Raw genomic sequence first — 25401 nt, 5'->3', positions numbered from 1 at the left:
TAGCATCTTGGTTCTGTTAGGGATAGCATGATCCATGCACTCATGTAAGTGTCTTGTATCTTTAATGCATGAGGTCTAAAGATAGTCCTGCAGTTACAAGTGTTTTAATTCAGGGACGACTGTGTGACTGTGTGATGCTAGCAGTACTTGGCCATTACATGGTAAGTAAAGGCTTTGAGCATTGCCTGGCATCACGTTTACTGTATGCATATCTGCATGTACATAGGATGAAAGTTGTACCCCCTTAGTTGGTGAGCATATGCACTATCCATTGCCTCTTGGCCAGGGTGAGGGCATATTGAGCACGCCTACATCTCCCTACACCCACGGCAACTGGTGGATCCCTCTCTGACTCTTCATCTGTGCGTGGCTGTGGTAACCTTGCCAGTGGTGGTGGGATGTGTGTGCCCCTTCCTGTTAGTGCTCTTGTTGAAGCTATTTTCTCTGAATAATATTGTGAAGAATGGCATAGACAGTGAAAATTTCAGCACAAGTACGGGGATTGCACTGTCATGTTCCCCTTGATGCATCTATGCACCAGAACCATGAACCCAAACACATGCTCTTTGATAATTCTTGCTTGAGCGTGTGCCCTATTATAGTCTTCTTCTGTAGGTTGTTGTGCATTTCTGATGGGTGTCTTCTGTAGGTTGGTGTGCATTTCTGATGGGCATCATCAGCCACCATTTGAGTGCATACTCTGCATCACCCAGTAAATGATCTTGTGGGATACCCCCCAGAAATCCTCTGATACACTTGAGAGTTGTGCCAAATATGTTTTTTTGTGGTAACTGCCAGGGTTGCCAGCACACATACATTCCAGATGATTCCTTTAGCATTACACACAACTTCAGAGTTAGTGGAGTGAAAGCCCTTTCAGTGTATGTACACCCTTCCCTATTTCCCAGGCGGTGCTTTGATTTCAATGTGTGTGCAGCCAACTTTAGTGAAATGAGTTACAGGCTAGAAATCCTGGATAGTTGTAGCTCTGTCCTCAGATGTATGGAGAAAATATATACAGTCACAGGCATATTATACAATAGCATTCAGGAAATGATGGAGGATCCTGGATGGTGATGCCTGCGACACCCCCAAAATATCCCTTGTTGGTTTCTGAATTGTTCCTATAGCTAATATTCTAAATGCTACACACACCTTAGTTTCCACAGGTATTGTTTCCCCTTGGTTTGCCCTTGCTCTCAGTTGAGGATGACAGTGGTTGCAAAGTTCCTGTAGTGTGTCTCTCCACCCTGTAGCACTCTACAATTTTCACTTCATGCAGACCATAGAAAGTTAAATGTGTCTAAACACCCCTCTCCTTCTTGGCTGAGGTCTTTTAGCAGCAGCAGCATAGACTTGGGCTTCTTGTACATACATGTATATAACAGTAACAGCAACCCCTAGCATTCTTTTTGTGTAAAGTAGTTTCCGTGGCTGTATTCCAATAGGTTTTGGAATTTGAGGCCAGAATCTGCACTGAGTATACATGATTACTTTATAGCTTACTGAATAACTCCTCCATCTCGGATTGGTTGATTAGCATACAATTTAGTTGCTTATGCTTTAATTAGCATCTCACAATGTTTACTGTGTTTGTGCCATTCTACCATGTGCGTGTCATGCCACAGTGCATGCATATGGTTTTAGCGCATAGTATAGGCTTTATTGAATCTCTAAAACTGACATTTATATCAATAAACAAGAAATATTTCATGAAGATGAGGAATTAACTAAACAGTAGTACAGCACATCTGATATGCAAATAGACAGGGACTGGTTACCTGAAGTTCCTCTTTAGTCAGGATAGCAAAAAATCACCAAAAGTATCTTTAAAACTATCAACAGATTTTAAATGTGGAGTGAAAAAAGTAACTCTTCCTTACCTTAAACCATGAGATGATGACTTGTCAAGGCACTGTGTACATTGGCTATGGTTCAAATATTCATATGTAGGTAATGATTTTTATTCTATAAACATGATATCCGATTTAGTTATGTTTGATCATTGAAACTAATCTAGCTGTCTTAATGGAATTGTAAAATATGTAGGTAATTATTTATTGTATTTATTTATTTGCATTTAGTTACTGGAAATGCCTGAATGGGTCATGTAAAAGTCCTTTTTAGTGAAGGTGACAATTTTACAAAGATATTATAGCAAATATTTTAGAGTGCAATCAATATTTGAAATGTGACTGCAGATTCAGCACAGGATATGTGTTTATGCGTATGTGTGATAAGGAGCAGTTGTCAAAGAAAAAAGTGGGGATTTCAGTGAAGAAGGAATGAGTAGGGTAAGCCAGTTGTAAAACAATGGGAACAGGAGTACAAAAAGAGAGAGCTAGCAAAAGTTAAATGAAGATCCAGGATAATGCAATGTGTACAATTTTTGAAGACTGAGTATAAAACTAGGTGAGAGTTTTTTTTTTTTTTTTTTGTTAATCTGCATGATTGAGTTTACAGAAAAAGTCAAGGGTTCATAACAACATTTATAAAAACAACAATATTCTAGTGATACTGATAAGAGGAGAAACTCTGCAGTTTGAAAGGGGTCAGTTGTGTTTATGTGTGTGTGAGGGGGAGGAGTTTAAGACTGATTAACCATAAAGAGAAGAGCAGTGTTAGACTGTAGGGTTAAGGAGATGAGTGTAGAGATATTTTTTCTTGAAACTGTTTGGAGCTTGAGGTTGGCAAAGGCAGTTTCCATCTTGATCCAAATTGGGGCACATTACATGAGTACACAGCTTCACCATGTTCCTTTGAGGCCATGTTCTTGTAGGCAAGGTATTTGTCTTTAGAGCTTAGTTCTCTTATGGGTCTGTACCACTTCATAAGTCATATTTTGGAAGGAAATTTGGATGGTTGGTGCAGAACAGAGTGGGCTACCTTAAATTGGGCATATTGAACATAGCCAACACATTCCATCCAGTTGTTTTATGTACTGTAGAGCTATGCAATTATCAGTTCTTCTAGAGTAACTAAAGGCCAGTTTTGCTATTTTGTTGTAGCATTTCTCTAGTCTTTCTTGTTTTGTAGTATGCAGGTTAGTGTAGGTTAAGGCAGTGTTGAGTAGGCTAGGTAGGAGGTAATCAATGGCTGTAGTCTTTTGGACTCATTGTGAGAGATAGGTTTTGATTCTGTACAACACACATACTTTTTATGAGTACTTTTTGACATTATATAAATGGAGGTCAAATTTAAATTTATTGTCCAGGGTAACTCTGAGGACTTTGGTAGTGGGGAATATATCACGGATAATATCATTGGAAGAAGTGATAGAAAAAGTACTATGTCTAATAGGACTGGATTTAGGTAGGAAGACCATGACTTTTTCTCTTTTTGCATTAAGTATAAAGTCATACTTTAGCCAGAGTTCAATTCAGGAGTATGATTCCTGTGTTTGGCTTGCAGTTCATTCATGTATGGGGAATAGCAAACAATGGTGGAGTCGTCTACATACCGAATAAGTGAGGTGGGGCTAAAAGTGGTATGTAAATCACTGACAGATGTATTACACAGCAATGGGCCCAGTATAGTGCCTCGAGGAATAACTATGTTAACAGGAAGGTAAGAAGAGAATGCTGTCTGCCACTTGGCACGCTATATACTGTTAATTATGTAGTTATGGAACCATTTGATAGTGCTTTTGGAGACGTTGGTAGTGGTGAACTTATGAAGTAACTTATAATGAGACTGTGCTAAATGCTTTTTAGATATTAATAAAAGTGGCAGAAACCAAAAGATTATTATGTTGTAGACTGACAGTATTTAGGAAAGATACTAAAGAAGTTGTGCTACAGTTACGGCAAAGTCCATGCTGGTAGCTAGAAAATAGGTTTTGGTCTAAAAGGTACTATAGTTACTGAAAGTGAATACATCTTTCTGGTTTACTATCAAAATCTTACCAGTCCAAAGGTCGAGACATTTTACTCCAACCTTTCCTCGAATGTCAGCATGCCTAATACAGACGTGCACAAACATAACACCACAGGCCAAGAAGTGGGAGAGGGGGCAAGTTTTGACAGTCAGTAATACTGGAACTTGTCATTCTAATTAACAAAAGGCAAGATTCACACAGCTGAACTCCACCTTCAGAGTGGTGAGTTTTTCATGGTAAACCCATCTTTCCAATATGATTGATAGTGGAGGTAGCATGTCAGTTGTTTTGGAGTTACTAAGATAATTAAATTTGTCACCTTTGTCTAGAGATATTATATAACTTTGCTTCCAGTTTTTGCAAATTTGGGATTCATTTATGAACCACGTATTGAGTACCGAGAGTTGGATAATTAGTTTAATAACTCTGTCAGGAAGATTGTCAGTTGACATACTGGCTAATGTGTTTACCTTACATATGAAAGGTGCAGGGTTTGATTCTCAAATATGATAATCAGCTAGTCTTAAAATGGCCTCCAAAGGCAGTTAGCCCAATATTAAGGTTGACTTGATTTTTGTAGAGTTCTATAATACTGGAAGTTCTGAGTTGCTGGTCCTGTTGCTACTACTTGCCAGCTCTGTCCCTTTTCCTTGTTAGCTGTTTTGTGTTCTGTGTTAACTAAGGTGCAGTGATGGTTTTGGCATGTTTTCTTTTTAGGGGGTGTTGGGCATTTAGAAAATCTAAAAAAATATATGTTAAAGATTGTTGAAAGACTGTTAAAATTGTGTGTGTTTTAATATGGCACCAATTAATGTAGTAAACTGCTTAGCTCTTCAACTATATTAATTACAGGTTCTTTGTGTAATATCTTCATTTTATTAAACTAGAGTTAGGGTTAGGTTAGGGGACAGTTTTAGTGTAGTCTCATGATTAGTGGTAAAGTTAGGGAAAGGGTTTTTCCTACGATAATGTGCAGGGTCGGTGTTAGTGTACATGAGTAGGGAGGTGCAGAGATTAGGGGATTGAGCTAGTATTCCATAAACTTTACTCCTCCCCATCCATGTCCCATGATAAGTAAACAAAGTCTGGCTTGTTTGCATAAGCTCACTGCAGCTCAATTTTGTATTTTAACCGATTTGTCTCTCTCTGTTTTCTGCCAACAAAAAAGCCACCTCATTCTTATCTGATAGTGACCATAAACAGGTCTAGAGTTCTGTGTTTGTTTATATTAATTTAATATGCTGAAACCAGAGAATAAGCAGGTAGCAGAACTTCAGGCTTGCTACCTTATTCATTTTTCAGAAAGGGGAGTTTGAGTTGCTTGCTGAATTTTGAGCTAGAGTTAGCAGGTTTTAACTCATGCCTTTGACTTCCAAAACTCTGATGTCTCCTGTTTAGAACCCCAAAAAAGTATAAATACATTACTTGACTCACATGCTTTAAAATTCACATTCTCTGCATTAAGAGATTACTCCATGGCATGCAGATGCATGCCTTTCCAAGTAAAGTATCTGAGAGAAGCATGAACTCAGTATTTATGCAAAAGAGGGTGCCAAGATACTCAGACTAGCACATTCTAAAGAGAGGAGTTGAGATTTCTGCAAAATTTTGTTTCAGCAATATTGTTTTTGTTCTCAAGATTGAACAATCACTAGTAGAATTTATGCAATGAGCTAGCAAATGTCATCTCCTTTCATTCTGCAGGGGGCATACCTTCAAACAGTAATGCCCCCAAGTGTACCCAATCATTTCAATCCCCCCACCCCAAGAGAGGTAAGCAAGCCACACCCCTTCACTCCTTCCCCTCCCTGCCTGCTTCTTTAAGTGATGCGGCCACTAACCAAGTCAATTAGGTAGGAGTAAGGGTTCCTTCTCTGTGTATGATGGAGTCGGGCTTACTGAACAACGTTACTACAATCTATCTGTATATGTCTATATTTATAAATTTATGTACATAAATATTTATCTATAGACAGATAAGCAGATAATTACAGATAAAAAGATATATGTGCACCACTCAACTAGTATGGTTTGGGGAAGTGAGAGGCATGGAAGCAAGAGGAGAACCTGGCTTGGAGTACTTGCATATTACAAGCTTAATATATATAATATATATATGTATGTATTAATGTCTTGTCATATTAAGTGCATGTGATGTCTGCACATTTGAGTCTGGAGATACAGAATTTCATTCAGTTTTTGCACTTGCATGATTCTGAATTGACTTTGACTTTAAAGACGTGGTATGAGAAAACCTTGTCTAAAATATTCTGTACAGTTTTGGTCACATAACTACTTGTCATAGGGTAAATAACTTGACACTCACTATATGTTTATTTATTTAGCATTTGTTTACCAGGAAAGTCTGACTTGGAACAAAGCTAATTTTCAACAGAGGCCTGGGGAGAAATGGTCTAGATGCATGTCTTTGTAACGTGGGAGGAAACTGGAGTACACAGAGAAAACCCACACAAACACAGGAAGGACTTGCAGACTCCACATAGAAGGCACTCCAGCTGAGAATCGAACCAGAAAACCTCTTGCTGTGAGGAAACAATGCTACCACTGCATCATGGCACCACCCTATATGGTGTATCAAGTCCATTTTAATCAATGGACTGTTCTGTTGAAAGTCTTACACTTGTCCTAAGGTCGTGTAACCTCAAATCATGTTTGATTTGTTAGACTGTGCAGGAGGCAAATCTCCCACTTTCACTTGCAATATAAATTTTAAACTATCTTTCCCAAATTTTAACAAAACAATGCCTTGACTAAAAGGGACTTAAAATGTTATACAATAGGTCTTTGGTTAGATTACAGTGTTTCATGAGGCATCTTAACTTTAGACTGAAGCGTGTTACTTTGATCTAAAGTTGATCATACATAATACGGCAAACATCAATCTTGGTAACTGTGTAAAACATTGACAAGCATAACATCGAATAGTTAACCATTGAAGGGAGCACCATGTCGCATGAACAAAATGTAACTACAGCAGTGCCTCAGTAGCTACAGGCCACAGAGTGGTACTTAATGCTGCTTCTGGCAAGCAGCATCAGTGGTTTGCGGCTGACTGTAGAAAATTTATTTTTAAAAGTAAGTGCAATCCCATCATATTTAATATAATGATCATTCATTATTTATTTACTTATGTTGTGTTTATTTCATGTAATATTTTTTTTTACAGTTTTTATGGATTGTAAATTTTTAGCCCTCCCACCACATTATTTATTCATGTTGTGCATTTATGTGGTGATATGCATTGGTGCCATATTTGAGTGCACTGTACAATGATACTTTCTGCACAACTATGTGTACAATGAACTTTAGATCAAAGTAACATGCTTTAATCAAAAATTAGGAAGGCACTCAATTCAACAACTATACAACTTAACAAAAGTGACCAAATAATGCATAATTAAAAAGCAATGCACTGGACAGAGTTGTCTTTCTTACTCTTCTTTATTTTATTAATATTAATTCCAGGTGTGTAATTTTAAAATAAATACAATAGCTGTCTGTCACATGCTCAGTTGTTAAGGAACCATTTTTCAACATATTAATCTTCAAAAGTCAGTTCACTGCCCTAGAGATTCCATCAAACTAGGATTATACGCATGACAGAGGCAGTCCAGAGCATAACCAAAAATGAAGTCGCATCCACAGTGGACTGTATAAGGTGGCAGATAAATTAAATGAGCTTGATATGCCCGTGTGAAAGAAAGGAGGGTGAGGAAGTCAAGGCAGTTATATTTATTATATGGCAGAGTATATCTATCTGCAACATTCTCCAGCAAATTCAGTATGGCTGGAGAAAAGGGAACCCCTTAAAAACGCACTGTACAACTAATCAAGTGTATGTTATACAGTGGATGGGAAATACACAAATCAGACTGCCGGATGAGGCATTTCAGGTAAGCAGACCGTATAAGCCATTAAGAAAGCATATTCTAGAATAGGGTTAGAAGGACTTCATTGCTGGTTACCTAGAAGTGAACAAAATAATATCTAAAGAATATTTTACAGAAGTAGGCAGTCTCATGTGCTAAACTCATCTTGTCTTCCATCAGAGTCTGGACTTCCAATATAAATAGTAAAGAAAATGTATTTATTTTATTTATTTTTATTTATTTATTTGCAGTTTGTTAACCGGGAAAGTTTATTGGGCAGAGATGAGCCCATTTTCAATGGAGGCTTAGAGAGAAAAGCTCCAAACATAGTTTTACAATAACAAATACAAAATCAACAAGATTTTGTAAGTTATACACATTATTCAAATATCAGAAAACAAAATTACAGAAAATGGTAAATGGAAAAACATTAATGGAATGTGTCCTAACAGAGCATTCTAAGGAAATATAAAAATATCAAGTGACATGGAATTAGTAAAAAAAAAAAAAAAAAACATTTGTGGAATGAGCCTTAAGAAAGCATTCTTAGGAATTATAAAATAATGAGACATTTTAGAGAGTCAGGCATATGAGTATCTAGGTTTTTTAAGGCAAATGGGGGAGAGGTAAAGTCGGAAAGGATGAAAAGAAGGTGATAAGAGTAGAAACAAGTCATTAGGATGATTTTTGAGAAATGAAGGGGTGAAGAAAGCTGGGGTGGAATAGAAGGAGTCAGGTGGGGTGAGAGCAGGAACATTCCCAGTGAGAAGGGAGATGGGAGTGAAGCAAGATCTTAAAGGTGGAGTGGTTGTGGGTAGTTCGAATGTGTGGAGGAAGTCAGTTCCATAGTCGAGCTAGGGAGAATTATAATAAAAGTTGCCCTGGAATACGTATGGGTTTGTACACTTCAAGAAGATTTTGATTGTTGGACCTGAGCATTGTGAGGGAGGAGGAGAGGAAAGGACAGTTAGAGGGTTTGAAAATGAGCTTTTGGGCCATTGACAGTTGAATGTATGAGAGATAGTTAGGGAGTTCCAGCCAATTCAAGGAGTAGAGAGTGTCGGAGTGGTGAGAGAAGGATTTTGATCTGATGGCAATCCTAGAGATTTTATTGTAGCAGGAAGATCGTTTTGACTTTAGGGTGGATTTAAGATTAGTAAGAAGAGGAGCTCCATACAGGAAAGAAGGAATGAGGTATGTGGTAGAGAGGATCTGTTTGGTTGAGGGAGTAAGGTAATGACTGTGTTGATACAGCATTCTGAGTTTCTGGTGAGTTTTCTTAATATTAGTTTGTAGATGAATGTCAAACTTTAATTGATTGTCAATAATGACACCAAGAAGCTTTGTGTGGGGGACTACTTCAATGGGGGTCATGTTTTGGCTGACTATAGAGACGGAGTTCTTGTCAGTTGTTGTGTGTTTAGATGGGATAAATATTATGATTTTGAATTTAGATGCATTCAGAGCCAGGTGATTATTCAGCATCCAAGACTCGGTGTGGGAGAAGGCATCTTGAGTTAAATTCATGAGTTTGGGGAGAGATTCAGCAGAGCAGATAATGGTAGAGCCATCAGCGTTTTGGACAAGTTTAGCATTTGGGATGTACTGATGGAAGTCATTGATGAAGATGTTAAATAGTGTATCGAGCCTTGTGGAACACCTGTCAGAGTGTGAAAGATGGAAGAGGTACAGTTTTTCCACTTGACAGAGTGTTGTCTATCTGAGAGATAACTAGTAAACCAGTTGATGGAAGAAGAGGAAAGATTGAGATGAGAGAGCTTGGACAAGAGGAGGTTATGGGAAATGGTATTGGAGGCCGTAGATAAGTCTAGAAGAAGGGTAGATACAATATTGCCAGAATCACGAGTACAGTTGATGATTTTGAGAAAGGAGAGAAGGGCAGTAGTGGTGCTGTATCCAGGTCTGAATAAATGATGTGTATGGGTCAACAGTTGGTTGTCTAAGTATGGTAAGAGTTGTAGGTGGATACATTTTTTCAAGAATATTTGAGAAGGGGACAGGATGGCTATTGGACAGAAATTGGAGATTTCAGAGCTGTTGTCCCCTTTGTGGAGGGAATGATGAATGTTTTTTTTCAAGAGGAGGAATGCATAGGATTCTTGACTAGAACTATTTATTAGGATGCAGATGGGAAGAGCTATGCCATCGCCAGCTAGCTTGAGGAAGTTAGATGGAAGGTTATCTGGGGCATTAGAGCATGGTTTTAATTTTTGTAGGAATTTATGATATTGATAGGAATAGGTTTGATAGTAAAAGGGGGAGGTGAGTAGCATTGGTGACTGAGGGGTTAGGGTTTGGAGTGTGAGATGAGGTCTGAGTTGATACATTATTAGGGAAAGATGTAGAAAATTTGGTTATTGAGTCTATGAAAGAGGTGAATTGAGTAACTAAGACATGAGCTGGAGACCTAGGATCTGGGCAGGGGGTGTCTTTTTTGCCAGGACAGAGGAGGGCAGAGATACTGCATAAGATTTTTTTGGGGTTGGAGTTATGATTATTTTAAAGTCTGGAGTAGTAGATTTTTGGTCAATAGTAATTGTTTTACTTTATTTCAAAGTTGCTTGTATTCAGACAGAAAGTTAGGTGTTTAAAATGTTTGGCAATGTCTCCATGATTTATCTTGGAGATGCATGAGGGTTATAGTTTCTTTGGTTCACCAAGGGACAGTTTTGGATTTAACCATTATAGTTCTGGGTGGAGCAAAGTAGCTAAGTAGGTTAATGAATGAAGTACTGAAGTAAGTAACAGCGTTGTCCAGAGGAAGGCTTTTTAGAGGGTTCCAGTTTGTGTTTTTTAAAGAGTCAGAGAAAGTTTGAGGGTTGACATTTTTCAGCATACGGGTTGAGATATTGTTCTGCTGCAGATGGAGGAAGGAAGGTGAACTGCATTTGTAGGCAGGAAGATGATCAGTGAGAGAGTCAGGTAGTGTATCACTATCAGAAATAATGTTGGGGTGGAAGACTAATATCCAGTCCAGAAAACTGAAGTGTTATGTATGCTAGGAGAGTTCATTAGCTGGGTGAAGTTATATAGGTTTATATTCTGAGAGGCTGTAGGTGAGTGTATAGAAGTCCAGTTTATGTTAACATCACCTAGGAGTATTGTTTCATTACTTAAATTAGATTAGTACCATGAGAGGATATCCTCAAGGATAGGGATATTATTGCCTGGTGGAATATATAAAGCAGTTATGGATATGTTTTTGTGGTTGTTAATTTTTAGGAGGGCCAGGGTTAGCTCGGCAGTAGTGAACTGGGGTATAGGCTTAGTAAAGGGTGTCACTGTTAGGGAGGAGGAGAAGATAAGAGCTATGCCACCACCTTTCTTTTGAGTTCTGTCATTTCTTATGATTCTATAATTGGAAGGGGTTATTTCAGGGTCTTTTATATGAGGTTTCAGACAAGTTTCACAGGTAGAAAGAATGTCAGGGTAGTTGTGGGAGAGCCAGGCATGGAAGTTAAGTAGTATATTGCATACACTTTGGGCATTAATTGTAGCAAAAGGGAGAGATGTATGGGGAGGGGGTGAAGGTGGCACGTTTGGGTTAGAGGAGTAATTGTCTGAAGGGCCAGGGTTAGTGTGTATGTCAATAGAGAGGAGGATGGAGATTAGTTTAAGAAGGCGGGAGGAAAGGTCTTTAGATTCTTTAGAGTTGGAGTTGAGGGCAATAAGGCAAGTAAGGATTGGACTGTGAGGGATGAGGACTGCATTACAGATATCAGGGATTAGTTTTCTGATAAAGAGGAGAGAATCACTGTGGAAATAAAGGTGGGGAGAAATATAGGTTGAGAAGAATGATTATTTTTTGATGTATATAGAGGTTATGTGAAGAGGGGCATAAGAGAATTGTGGGAGACTGGTGAAGTGGAGTAGGCAGTAGAGGAAGGGAGGAAGAAATATTAAGGGTAAAGTCTGTGAAGGTTTGATTTGCATGACAGTTGTTGGATTATTGTACAAGGTGGGGATGTGTGGGATAATAAAAGAGATTAGTACTAGATAAAAGTAGTTTGTAGTGTAGGGTAGAATGAATACTACAAGGGAGGAGGGGATATCAGAAGTGGAGAGGGGCAGTAACTAGAATAGTTGAGGGAGGGGGAAATAGTGATGTGTAGGTAGGTGAGGCCTGTTCTGATAGGCTAATTTTACAGTGGGAGTGGTAATAGGGATATATGTGTAGAGGTGCTGGGGCGGGTGGGAACTGGGGGCAAGGTAGGGGAGCTGAGTGAACTCATAGGGTGAACAGTGTGGGCAGAGCTGAGAAGGAGAAGTGAGGAGGAGAAGTCTGAAAAACAATCAGTAACACAGTCTCTATCGAGCACATAGAGCTTTTGGCAAGCTCGGAGGTAAGCGTATCGTTAAGTTTAATTTTAATCCAACTCTGCGAGGCTTCACCGGTTCTAACAGAGATTTACAAAAAGCACTAGGAAACCTACTGCAATCCCTAGAGCTGCAGGGGACAGGGAAATAAAATATTGCTGGGTATTTATTAGTATAAAGTGTGGGCATGTACTGCCACCTAGTGGCGTTCCTATATAATATAAAAAAATAGAAAGAGCTTCTTAAAATGGGGGACGAGGGTAGCAAACAGGGGAGAAAGTTGGTGAAAAAAGACCGCTGTAGGCTGCTAGTGTGCACACCACATATAGCCAAAAGAAACACTTTTAAGTTAAAAATATTTTACATACACGCAGCTGGAGCACATTCTGTTAGAGAATCCCTGTGTTTCTTCCTTTGGAGAGTTAAGTTAGCCAGGCCACTTTAATGAAGGTTGGGGGAGCACCCAAATTAAAATGGATCAGAGTGAGCAGCGAGCACATTTTTTCATGCTTGCATTGTGGTCATGCAAATGAATAAATGGCCCAGATCGTACCTGAATAGGGTCCTTGCACCAAAGCACCTACTCAAATAACAAATCAATAAATAAACATGATAAAAAGACACAACCGCTCCAAGTACATTCTCATTTAATCATGTAATGCTATAAAGTCTCTTGGCACCGTATGGAATATAAATTCCTCCTTAATTTATTCAGTGGAACAAAACTGGAAGACTTCAACCCATATTATTATATCTAATTAACTTCTGAATAAAAAGTTTCTCACATTCTGCATCTGGCTTCAGAAATTAAGCCACCACCCAGTTCACTTGCCCAGGAAAGTATGTCACTCTCAAAATTAAAATGGTGAGTGTTAACATGTTTATTATTATTTATTTATTTTTTTGTTAAATGAATAGTTACTTGAATAACATGCAAGATATTATCTTACTAAAAAAAGAAATGGAAAATGTATACATGAAGGTTATAAATTAAAAGTGAAATCAGCCTATTATATACCTGGAACTACAGAAGAAAGCAAACATAGGGCTTGTTCCTTTGTTAATGCAAATGAGACTAAGATGTTACTCAGGGTTTTCAATGATAAGATTACTTTTTGAATTTATCTATCCTTAAATGGATTTACAGTTTAGCAATGTATATGTCAGATGAGTTCAGATATGTGAGTGAAAGATGTTAGCATGGTTACCTCTTCCATCTTAAATTGTAGTGATTCCCTAGTTTCCCTGGCTAATGTACTTTTTATTTAGAGACATATGATACTACTATGATGGAAATTATCCTACACCATAAAATGAGGAAGCCTGCCCAATAAATTCTTACCCTGTCACTTGAAGCTGGCTCTGTGATATACATTACTCCTTCCAAAACTTGAAACAGATACACTGTGGCAGTGTTTTATCCTTCTGGTGACAGAACTGCATATTTACAGAAAGTTGGAGACCAGAAAAATGGATTTTGACAGTAGGCAATAACTGTTTTGTCTACTTTGTTATATCAGTTCCACCCCATACTATGTAAAATGGATATCTCACTTACTTAATAAATACATATCTATTCAATGCAAACATGCCCTCTATCAGCAGCATACATTATTGTATTCTGTCAATGTTTGTGTCCCTCCTGTCTCTGGAGGAAGGCCATTTTACTAGTTTGCTGCCATATCTGGGAAATAAATAGCTCAGTTTGTCTTTCCTGAGCAATCCATAATATATGTGTTACACATTTACAGCCTTGTTTTACATTATCCTCTTGTATTCTGATGATTATTATAGTATAAATGTCCTATATTCTAGTATAAATGCTGACTAGTAATGCTAATTAATGATAATTTATTGGACTGTGATGATTATTTCAGCAAAACTGCCAGACGGCCATTTAAGTAGTAATATAAATACAAATGCCTCTTTTTCTTCCTCAAACTATGGACTGGCTCAGCATAAACATTTGTGGCTATTCGTTGTTATGCACAATGCCCACTAGACCAAAGTATGTGTATAGGAGTCACTATAACATAGAAGTAGTTGCAATAGTTCATGGTCTGTGGTTAAATAGATCCATTTGTAAGTTTTCTCATATGCAGACTTGTTGAGAGCGGTGTGTCTTTAACTAGTATACTACTGGTGTTCCACAATCTACTGCTTTGTACCTGAGCTCAACCAGTTGCATACGTAAGCTGTGAGCACAATGCTCAGTATGCAATCATGTTATTAACATAATAAAATATTGGCATAATAGTTTTCTGAGTCATATAATGATGTCCAAATTACACACTTGTTTACTACATGTATCATTTTAAGAGATGCTCCTAAAGTATGCTATTCTCTAGCAAATTCTGCAGGGTGCATAGAAGTGTACACAGGCAGTATGTAATAAAGAGTTAAAGTTATTAGCACCCCCGGACTTGGTCTTTTTTACCAGCCATAAAACTACAGGAATAAAAGTCATTCAGCAAGCCCTTTTAGCTGCACCAAAGTGTCACTCAGGTGGAAAGCAAAACAGCTACTACCAGCAGCCCTTTATCTATCATCTTAACAAGGTAGCAAACATCAAGGAAGCAGCTCAAAATTTCTACAGATCAGTGTAGTTTATGCAGTATTTTGCTATGAAAAATGTTTGATTAAAGCATTCTTAGGACCTCTATCATACAGACTGGTGGTATGCCATCAAGGAAAGCAAACACCTCCGTACTCAGAAACAAGTCCACCATGCTTGCTTCACAATTTTCCTATTTTTTACAAGCCAGTTTCTGACCATGACCTTTACTGCACCGACGTTAGTACAGAAAACATGCTGGTAAGATTATTGCTAGCACTTCATCCACTGTATGTTGCAGTGTGGCAGTGAACCAGTGAACCTGTTAGTGGCAATAGTTCCACATCGTTACTTAACACTTGTGTCCTGTAGTAATTCACAAAACAATCACTCTTATTGCCCACACGTGCAGAGTAATGCTACTCTGGCTATTCATGTGACCAAGTTCATTGCTTCATAGGTTCATAGGTATATACTACACTAACGACCACTAGGGCCATTAAAATCTTAGCTCTGCAACCAAAATGTTACTCACAAAAATTGCTTTATATTTGATTTATAGAGAGTCATTTACTGACTGCCTATGTCTATTGGAGACATTGGAGTCAGACCAGGTGTGAATTTCTGATTACCCATCCATTGGTCCATATTGCTCTTAAATAGGGATAGGGAGGAACTCTGCTTCATATGGATGGGGAGCCTGTTCCAGGGAATGGGAAATCTCTGAGAAACATATCTGTCTCTCCAGCATGTCCTAGTTATGTTGCAAGTAAAATGTAGGTATTTTAGTCTACTATTTCTGATTCTGTTTGTTTTACAGATGTGCAAACAATTCATCAAAAGAGAGTCCAGGGATGCCTTGTATGCCAGGCAAAGATCACCTCTCAGAAGTCTGTATGATGCCACGTATAGAGATAGGGCTTTGAGGTGATCAGAGTAGGACGTTGTGTTTACTAACTGTATTCTTTTTGTTAGCAACCTTTGTGGATGTTCCAGTTGCTGTATGTGTCTTGTCAGGTACATACCAAATGGAACATTATACTCTATAACTGGCCTGATGAGGGCCAAGTACAGTGCTAAGATCACCTCTCTGTATCTAGATGCCATGACCCCACTTATAAACAGAACAACATAGAAGGATTTTCTTACTACCTTGGACACTTGTCAGTCAAAGGCTAGGTTAATATGTACATGAGTTCCTAGATCCCTGACTAGTGAATACATTTTTAAGGTGTTTTATTGATGATGTAGTTACCTGGGGAGAAAGACTTCCCAAAATATACTATAATGCATTGAGTTTTAACCCATGGATTTGACAGCAAGAGTTTGTCTGTATACGACCTTCCTGAAGGGTATTTTCATCTTTGGGGGATTCAATGCCTGTTCCCAGTTTGCAATCATCTGCAAACTTGGTTAGCCAAGAGGCCTTTGACATTGGCTTTAACATCCGAGAAATAGATGCCAAAGAGGAGTGGGCCTGGCACAGATATCTGGGAGACTCCACTGGTGACTGGTCCCTTTGTGGAGGTGGCCTCACTGATTCTAATCTCCAGGGTATTATCAGTGCTAGCTAATCAGCATGTTACAAAGGGGTTTATACCCAGTTCTATAAGTTCATTGACAATGCCCAAGTGGGGGGGTATTGTATCAAATACCTTAGCCAGATCAAGGTAGGCAGTATGCATCATTTTCCCCTCATCCATTGCCTTAGTGACTTTTACAAAGAAGTCCACCAGATTCATTAAGCATGACCTTCCTTTGACAAAGCCAAACTGGTATGGATCCAGTGTTGGAAGTCTCCTGTTTCCTTGCTGGGAATTTCCATGATAATTATTTCCGTGGCTTTGCAAAAAAGACTAGTCAGACTAATTCATATTTCACATCTGTTTACCAGGAAAGTCCTACTTGGAACAAAGCCAATTTTTAGCTGAGGCCCAGGATGAAATGCTCCCGACGCATGTCCTTGAAATGTGGGAGGAAACCGGAGCACCTGGAGGAAACCCACATGAACACAAAGAGGACTTGCAGACTCTGCACAGAAGGCACTCCAGCCGAGAATTGAACCAAAGAATCTCTTGTTGTGAGGCAACAATGCTACTGCTGCACCACTGTGCCATCTGTAATGGGTCTGTAGTTTACAGGATCTGTTGAAGGTCCACCCTTATGAAGGGGATGACTGTTGCAGTCCTCTATTCATGTGGCATGAATAATGTTTTAAGACTATATTTAAATAATGACTGCAGGAATCCTGATAACTCATATTTTAGACTATTCAGGTGGCAAGTGATAAAGTGCACTCCGTATGTTCCTGGGATTACAGGCTCATACATTGCTCTGTGCATTAATATGCTGCTATGCACTGTTTGTTCTTGGTACACGTTACCTGTAAGCATTCTGTTGGATTGCATGTTTGTTTTCCACCTGTGTTGGGTTTTCTGCTGTAGTTGCTCATCCATGATGTGCTAAGGTACATATCTGCCGTAGCAAATGATCAGCATGTTATAAAGGCTGCAGCCCCACATACTGCATGTCTTTCAAAGGCTCATACTCCATGTGGGTCGGCATTGTGGATCACGTGCAGGGCTGTATTACTTAATTTACATATCTACTACATACAGTAAGTGAGGTGATTCAGGTAAGAAAGGTACAGGGGATGTTACTTCCTAGTTGTGCAGTATTTATGAATTGCATAGGGCTATTGATTATGAGTTTATCATGTACCAGCCCTACATAAATGCATACACTGTTTCTGAATACTGTTGAAGACCAACATTGATACCTTGAAAGACAATGAAAGAAAATAAGTAAACACATGAATAAATAGCATTTCGACTATAGAAAAGAAAGATCAAGAACAATGATTTACAACTTTGATGATGAAGCAATTAACTCATGATATCATTCTGAAACATCATTTTAAAAACTACTCCTTGCCCAAACAGTCATTGACCGAACCTTGTGTTATTACGCCTCTGTCATCCTCTGTGTGCTCTACTAGTTCAGGGTGTCAGAAAACCTAATTTTGCAAGTGTGATTATTGTTTACTTCTGCCAAAAGTGACAGGTATGTTGCCTTGAGCTTACAGTTACACAGAAATGCATTTTCATGACCTCATGCTGTGCTCCAGTATATCCTATACTCTGCAGATCTCCTGTAAGTAACAGAAACCATGGACATAAAAAAGCAGCTATTCTGAGTCTCATAATTAGACATAAAAAGGACATAACAAGGCGCATGAATACAGAAATACAACATATTTCATCATATTAACTAACATTTTCTGGCTAATAGATACATATATAACAATAGTTGGGAGGGTGGCCTAATGGTTAAGGTGTTTGTCTTCCAAACACAAGGTGCAGGGTTTGAGTCTCACAAGGGATAATTAGCTAGGCTTAAAATGACCCATAAGGGCAGTTAGCCTAGTACTAATCTATGAATCTAAAACATTAATACACATATAATGTTCTGATTTGGCCTCATGTTCACTGATCCTTAGCAGCTCTCCCATTATCTAGATTGCAAACACTGTAGAGCTCATCTTATGTTTTTTCATGTGGTATCTAAGCATGAGGGATCAATCCCATTAAAAGTAATGAAGTGAAGAGGCTCCCGACGTTACTCCAGGCAGAGTTTATGCAGCAAATTGGTTTAATATATTCTCCTGCAGTTTATCAGCATGCCATGCTGGGCCTAACATTTTGTTTTTCTTGGCAATTTTTGCTGCTTTGCTGTTCAAAGTGCTGGTTGTATAACTCTGGAATATGAAAACACAAATCAGAGACCCAGCAGGTTGCATTTCTTTCAGTGGTTTATGCCTTTAATTATGTTAAAAGCAGCACAGCACTGTGGCTTCCACCTAAGGCTAGGAACGCATTAGTCAAAAATCAAAAAGATAATGCCTTCACAAAATCATTAGTATAGTTAGTTGTGACTTTTTTAACATTTTATTTCTCATATTCAACAGTCTGTAAAAATAAGCAAAATGTTGAATATTAAATATAGAAAGGTAAATCATTGGAGTGATGTTATCCAGCAAAACGGAATAAGATTTTTTTTTTCATTTAATAACATGTGGAAAGGAAAACAAACTGGAGACCCAGTAGATGCTTTATTCTATGTCAAATAGCTGAATAATGAAGAATAGTATTTGTTCATTTTACGTAAAAGCTTATGAATGCTCATGGATGCTCTGTAAGGTAACTTAACAAGGATGTCTTTTGACTTTTTTATTTTACTTAAGTTTGTTTACTGGAATAGTGCTCTGATCTCAGTGGAACAATCTTAGGTACAGCTCTGGTAAATTACCTGCTAGTTTAACAAAATTGTATGATGTATCACCTGTTTTTTCAACAAAATCAAATGTATTAAGTTATTCTTCTATAGTAAGAACTAATTTTTTTTAATCAGTGAGCTATTTTCTCCCTTGTATTTTCCGCAGCAGTGTAAAAAGCATGTTTTCATTTATTTTGCAAAAACATGAGCCAGAAGTGTTTCTTTTCACATGAAATCCACAAACACTGAACTTGTTAGATAATAAGGTCACAATTCTTCGTGTTTATCATCACAAACTGCTTTATTCTGTGATACATTAGAACCCACATGCTGAAAAGGGCTCAAACAAACTGGATTCTGATTAACTAAAGTCATATAATTTGTTAAAGACAAGAGCTGATATGTCATACTACTGCAATTAGGCCTGATGTGTATACATTTACAGACTGTTGTCCATTTCAGTGATGCTCTAAGGGGCCCAAGTATCTCTGTTAAAAAGTCTAAGGGACAAAAAAGACATGCTGTTGTGTGTGTGTGAAGCTGTGTAATAACTGTAGAGTCTGATACCATTTACGGCTGCATGCAGTTTTGGATGAAATGTGATAACAAATCATGTGAAAACTCCTCAGGCTTTCACTTTATTAATCATTTTATATTGCCTATGTTATATATATATATATTGTATGACTTTATACAGTTATATACTATTTTAACTTTTCACTTCATATTTTCAGAACTTTATACCAGAAAGTAATGTTTTTGTAGGAGGCAAGTCTCCCTGAACTCTCAGTGTTGGTCCTGTGGACCAACACCCCCCCCCCCCCACCAATAAATATACTAACACTGTGATTTCACAACAGCTTAAAAAACAAAATGTTCACACCTGAACAGAAGAACAATTATAAAACCATGACAAAACAACACTCCCACTCCTGTATCTCTATTTTTTTTTATGTTAATCAGGGTAGAGCACTGGTCCCCATGGAAATCTTTTCAAAGTCTACATGGGAGCAATATTTGGTTAAGTGACTTCTAGTCACACACTAGGCAAATGAAGGGAATCGATCACTGGACCAAAAGCAGCAGCTTTTTAACAGCTAATAACTTTAACTCTCTGCTCTAACTGCTGGGCAGTTATACCATACACTGTTATATAAATTTTGTGATCATTCAAAAGTAAGAAAAGGGCAGACTCACTATCCACAGTTAAGCACAATCAGTATAAGTTTTGTTTAGCAGTGATCCCATGAAATGTGACACCAGATCATTGCCTTGACAACCTGCACAATCAACCATCAAAATTACACCCCACCCCCATACAGTCTTTGTGAAAAAACACAGACAGTGGTACAGAGTAATTTTAGCCAGCCTTATGAAAGAGAAGAGAGTGACTCAGGTGACTATATTCATATGGCTAAAGTGGTTAATAATCACAGGATGTTTGCCATTCTGAAGGTGTATCATTATATTTCTGTCACTTCAGACAGGTGCGTGCTTAGGTGTCTGAACAGATTCATGATTACAATTAACATGACATTGGTCTTCTCTCTTGGCTTCCTTATTCTTGGTTGAATGCACACTAAATGCTTATCAATAAGTAATATTTTTATTTCCAATATGGAACATTTCAACTGCGTTGTCAATAGGAAATCACCCCTGGTGCACAGACATACTGGCAGGGATTCGGATTGTTTGCATTTGTTTTAATTGTGGTTATTTGGCTGTGAAGTTAATATATAAGCAAGGAGCTTTGGAGGTAAGAGGTAAGACCCTTGCATTAGGACTAGACATAGGGCTTAACCTGCCCCCCCCCCAATGAAATATTTTGTAGAATTATTTGTGTTGAAGCTTTGACTGCTTTATTTCATCCTGTTGAATCTTTAAGTAGGCGATTCTCAATGAAAAGTAGGGGAAGCCGTCTCTCATACCAGAGTACCTGCCAGATGAGTCTATGAAGTGCAACAGAAGGGGCCACACCTGTGTGCAGGAATCAGGTACCACATCTAACAACAAAATGCCTTAGAATGGTAGGGCTATGCTAATGGTGAAGAAGCCAAAATATATTAGCCAGAACAAAGATAGTATAAGCATTTAAATATGAGAATGTTTTTTATAGAGGATCTTTGGTTACACTTTCAGCAAGGGTGGCTTTATTTCTAGCACCCTCTAACTATCTTTGTTTCCCCTGTATCATCAAAAAAAAAAAAAAAACTCAGTGGAAAGAATAACTACCCTGATTCACTACACTGAATTGATTTTTCAAACTTCTCAGATGTTGAAATATTTTCCTTCAAGGAGCCTGCTTAAATGATACAACATGATGCAATAGGCAAAGCAGACTACCTTCCATGTATATATAGTCATGTGACAGCTTTCTGCCCAATGACACAATGCAGTGAACAGGTATGAGCACATACATAATGGATACTACTCAGTTGATGTCAGTGGTTGTGGTCCTGCCTAATAATACAGTACAGTTAATGATGGAGGATGACAAACAGCTTAAAACAGTGTAATACAGTACAATTGCAACAATTTTCTTTTCAACTAATCAAACCCTGACAAACATGGAGGAAGACATTTTGACAGGAACTATCTTTCCAGATTTAAAATGTACTTTTGGAAGCTTCAATACTTTTATTCTAACTACAAAAACTAACTCAATATGATTTCAAAACCAATAGAGGTTAATAATTTGAGAACAACCTTTGCAAAGAACTTTCAGAATCATTGTCAGCAATACACTGTCTGATACCAATATTTTTACTAAAGGAGTTCAGCCAAGGGTTGGTACTAGACACGCTATTTTCACTTTTTTAAAAACAATCTTCCCTGGGAACCTACAACAAGTAAACTGCATTATGTGCTTAGATAACAGTGTTATTGCCAAGGAACATAGATCCCTCACTCTATTAAATAAACGTTTTCAGAATGACGTTGGGTTCATATGGAGCTGGTTTACTATCAACATGCCTGACTATGAACTCATAAAACACAACAGTGATACCACTAGGCCTTTCACAAAGAGTAGTATCAGCACCAGCTTTAAAAAGGAAACAACATGGCAACACTACAGTCCTCAGTACAACACAGGAAAAGTATTGGGGTGCCTTCTGTGCAACAGTCTGCTTATCTTCCCTGCATTTAAGTGAGTTTTCTTTGGGTTTTCTAGATTTCTCCAACCTCCCAACAGAATGTCACAGGCTGATAATTTCTCCTCAGTGATCATGTGGTGTGTGAGGAATATGGAACATAGGTCTGTCAATCTACTTCTATTTCTTACTTGTCTAGTAATCTTTGTGGGTGGCATTGGATGTTCAAGGGATCAGGGAGTCAGGTGCCAGTAATGAGCGTGTTTGGATGGATTGACCAAAATATTTTTTTTCATATGCATAATTAGCTACATACTTTCAAACTTACAAATCAGCTTAGGGTTTCATACAAAGTTGCTCATCTGGTTATAGAAACAATTCAAGGTATAACAATAAATGTATTGCTTCCTAGACTTGAATATGTCCTACCCATAATCTCCTTGCTTTTTTCATACAACACCTCAGTTATACAGTCTGCTGAAAATAAATTTGTATATTTATATACTTATCCAGCAGTAGAGAAAACCTTTGTTTAAAGACTGAAAAGGCTAACTTCATGTCATTATGGCAAGTGGTACCTTTATTTTAAATAACCTAATTTAAATTACTCAGTGAAAATGATTACTTCTCCAATAAAAACAAACTAAATTACATAACCCTACCTAGTCTTTTGAAATGTCTGGAAGACATTCATCCCTTGAGGCAACAATACTCAATAGCTGATGGAGAAAAACTTGGTTCTAAAACAGCAACAGCCTCTAGGAATAGTATGCCAAAGAAGTCACTAAAACCAGATATACTCTCCCTACTCGGAAAAGCTACAGGTAGAACTTGTAAACGAATACAGGACTCAGGACAGGCAACTTCACACTGTTTTATTCAATAATGTCGTCAGGTGTTGTTATACTCCATGATCAACTGTGTGACTTCTATTTATGTAATGTAAATAATTCTTCACTTTATTACTATACAGTATACAAATAAGTTAAACAGTTCTTCACTGCTACAATCCTTGCAAATTAACAGCGTAAGACAATGTGCATATGATGTAAATAGCTCTTATGGACTGTGGCAGTTAATGTATGCCTCTAGAACTGCTTTTATTTAATGAGATGCATAGTAAGGGTGGATGAGAGTGAGGGGCATTGTGATGGCTTAAAGATCAGCTTGTGAGCAGTAGAGAGCTGAATGTAAAGGAGATAGTTGGGGAGTTCCAGCCAGTTCAGGGACTGCAAGGCATTGCAATGGTGAGAGGAGGATTTGGAACTGGTGGCAAACATGGCGATTTTATTGTAACAGGATGCCAGTTTGGCCTTATGGGTGGCTTGTAGATTGGTAAGGAGAGGGGCACCATATGTGAGGGAGGGAAGGAGGTAGGTGTTAGAGAGGGTAAGCTTAGATGAAGGGGTAAGGAAGCGATTATGGCGATAAAGCATTATGAGCTTCTGGTGAGTTTTCTTGATGTTGGTTTGGCGGTGAATGTCAAACTTTAGTTATTCATCAATGTGAACATCCAGAAGCTTAGTGGAGGGAACTATTTCAATGGGAGCCATGTTTTGGCTTACTATGGAGAAGGAGTTTATGTCTCTTTTGTATTCTTAGATGAGGTAAAAATCATCATTTTGGTTTTAGACGCATTCAGAGCTAGGTAATTATTAAGCATTCATGTCTCCACACTGTTAAAGGAGACCTGAGTTACATGCATGAGTTTGGAAAGAGAATCAGCAGAGCAGATGATAGTAAAGTCATCTGCTTATTGGACTAGTTTAGTGTTTGGGATACAGTGATGAAAGCCATTGATGAAGATGTTTAATAGTAAAGGTCCCAGGATAGAGCCTTGGGGGATGCCTGTCAGAGTGTCAAGGTAAGAAGAGATACAGTTATTCCACTTGATGGCTTGCTGTCTATTTGAGTGGTAACTGGAGAACCAATTGATGAAAGCAAGGTTTACTATCAATATTTCAAATGTCAAAATAATTTTTGACAGATATATTGAAAGTAAACTTTGAAAGTCAAAAAATAGAACAAGTTACAATGCTGAATCTGCTGCTCGAATTCAGCAGATTTTACATTGTTTTCGAAAACGTCACATGATGTCCATATAGGAGCTTATGTAAAGTAAACTCCTATACCTAACATCACAATTTTGCACCCCCCCCCCCACCCCTTGCTACCTATATATTCCAACTCCAAGATCATACTACAGTGAGGAAAGGGATGGAATTCCCAAACTGCACTGTACCGTGATCTCTTTACAGTTCTTCAAGTTTACATTAGTGAATTCACAGTGCATTCACTAATATAAACTTTTAGACATTGAAACGCTCAGCCAGGTGAAAATCTGAACATCTATGTTTTGAATTTTCCACCTGCGGACATCTCAATCCAGAAATTTTAATAGTAAACCATGGAAGAGGAGAAGAGATTAGGTTGAGAGAGTTTAGACAAAAGTAGGCTATGGGAAATGGTGCTGAAGGCCTTAGATAGGTGTAGGAGAAGGATGGCTATAATATTTCCAGAGTCGCAAGCATGGTTGATGTTACTAAGGAAGGATAGATAACTTAAATAAATTCAAAAATTAAGCCTACGGCGTATGAATTAAAGGATGTCCAAAAGAAACCAGCCAAGTTGGCCGCCTAAGCCGGTTTACCTGTAGAAAGGCGATTTACACTTGGGTGAACAGCAATTGTTCGAAAGACTGTTTGCAAAGTTTGCAAATGCTGAACGAAAAAAGGTTTGAATGTGCAATGAGCGAATGCGCAGTGACATTTGCTCATTGCACATTCGACATTGTGGGGCGGATTGCACTATAGTGGGGTTCAGAATACGGTCCCTTTCCCCACTGTAGTACGATCTCAGAGTTAGAATATTAAAGTAGGGGAGTGTGGGGGGTGCAGGGGGCTTGCCCCTCAGCTTTACACTTCTTTTTTTTTTTTTCATTCGACATTAATGTTCAAAAAACAGCGAATCTGCTTTTCAATTTGCTGTTTTCAAACATTAAGGACTATCGCCGTTTTCACTTTTGTGGTTACGAGTCACTCATACGAGCATCCGTACCACTGTGATTCGGCTTTATAAAGGTAAACCACCTAAGCCCAATGTTTAGACAGGACCTACAAGAATTAAGATAGAAATAACGTTCCCAGTGAGAAAAAGCAACCCAGAAGGAAAGACGAGTAAGCAGCAATAAAAGGAGGAACAGACGGCTGCCTTTAAAATAGCATATAAGAAAAAACAGCTGTGCATTTTGTCTGAAATGTAGACTCAGTAGGCCATTATGTGAGTTCCTTGAAACAAACAACAGAGCAGTGACAACCAGAAGTGGAAAGCCGATAAGGGAAGTTGCAAGATTTGGAGGAAAATAAAGCAACAATT

The sequence above is a fragment of the Protopterus annectens genome, chromosome 3.part0, assembly GCF_019279795.1.
Source record: "Protopterus annectens isolate FY-2018-M chromosome 3.part0, PAN1.0, whole genome shotgun sequence".
NCBI classification, from domain to species: domain Eukaryota; kingdom Metazoa; phylum Chordata; order Ceratodontiformes; family Protopteridae; genus Protopterus; species Protopterus annectens.
This window is presented reverse-complemented; position numbering follows the sequence as displayed.